The sequence below is a fragment of the Puntigrus tetrazona genome, chromosome 16, assembly GCF_018831695.1.
Source record: "Puntigrus tetrazona isolate hp1 chromosome 16, ASM1883169v1, whole genome shotgun sequence".
NCBI classification, from domain to species: Eukaryota; Metazoa; Chordata; class Actinopteri; order Cypriniformes; family Cyprinidae; genus Puntigrus; species Puntigrus tetrazona.
In genome coordinates this window covers 6,111,963-6,112,849 of record NC_056714.1, presented here as the reverse complement: position 1 = coordinate 6,112,849, position 887 = coordinate 6,111,963, and the positions used below count along the sequence as shown (strand labels likewise).

The 887-nt window shown below is 35.2% G+C and overlaps 1 pseudogene; it reads right to left on the bottom strand.

The window, feature by feature from the left end:
- The window catches only part of LOC122359842, a 5,336-nt pseudogene extending 4,707 nt beyond the window's left edge, over nt 1-629 (bottom strand).
- Between the last annotated feature and the right edge of the window lie 258 nt (nt 630-887).

The window sequence follows — 887 nt, the reverse complement described above, 5'->3', positions numbered from 1 at the left end:
TGAGTCTGTCTGTCCCAGTAACCTGCTCCTTCTTTCTGTTTCATCCACTCTGTCTTTGGCACAACTTTCTTTATGTTGCTGTCGAAGTAAATAAACCGCTTTCCATCGACCAGACCGACAACAGTGAACTCTGGGAAGTCAATGTCTCCAGACACAGCGGTAAAGAAATATGTCAGAGAGTGTGTACCTGTTGATAAAACCTTGTTTTAGTACATTTATGGTTAATTTGAAAAAATACATAATTTTAGTTAATATAAATACTTCATAAAATAAAGAAATAGACTCAAACAAAAGCGTGGACTCCACCCGACTTCTTGTACATTTTCAATTTTACCACAAAATATCACATAAAGTCTCTGGCTACATTACTGTATTAAATACTGAATAAACAAATCCACATATTCATAAGAAATAATTCAAACGAAACTGCCCCGTTATAAAAACTCCTAAATTTGAGACTTTCAAAATCAATTCCAAAGCATTACATTTTAAGAAAACAAATGCTAATACTACTAGTGTATAACTTTAAAACATCAAATCACATGTTCCGCTTAAACCTAGTCCACTTTAAACCGTTTACTCACTAGCACTGGTCAGAGTAACAGAGAACAGAAGAGCAGGCCACATGTTTGCACTTTGACTGGAAAAAACGTTAGCATGTGACAAATGTAGCTACCTCATAAAACAGCCTGACCAATAGATTTTTAGGACAATGGGATGATCACTAATCACTATGAGGTGTTCTTGGACTAGACAGACGAAAAGTAAACGCAAAAAATAAGTCATTATACCTTTGACACATTAGGTGCTCATGTCGAAGAGTTCATTCTAATCTGTATAACCGATGAATGTAGAGGAGTTGGGCATTTACCAATTCTGATTAATAA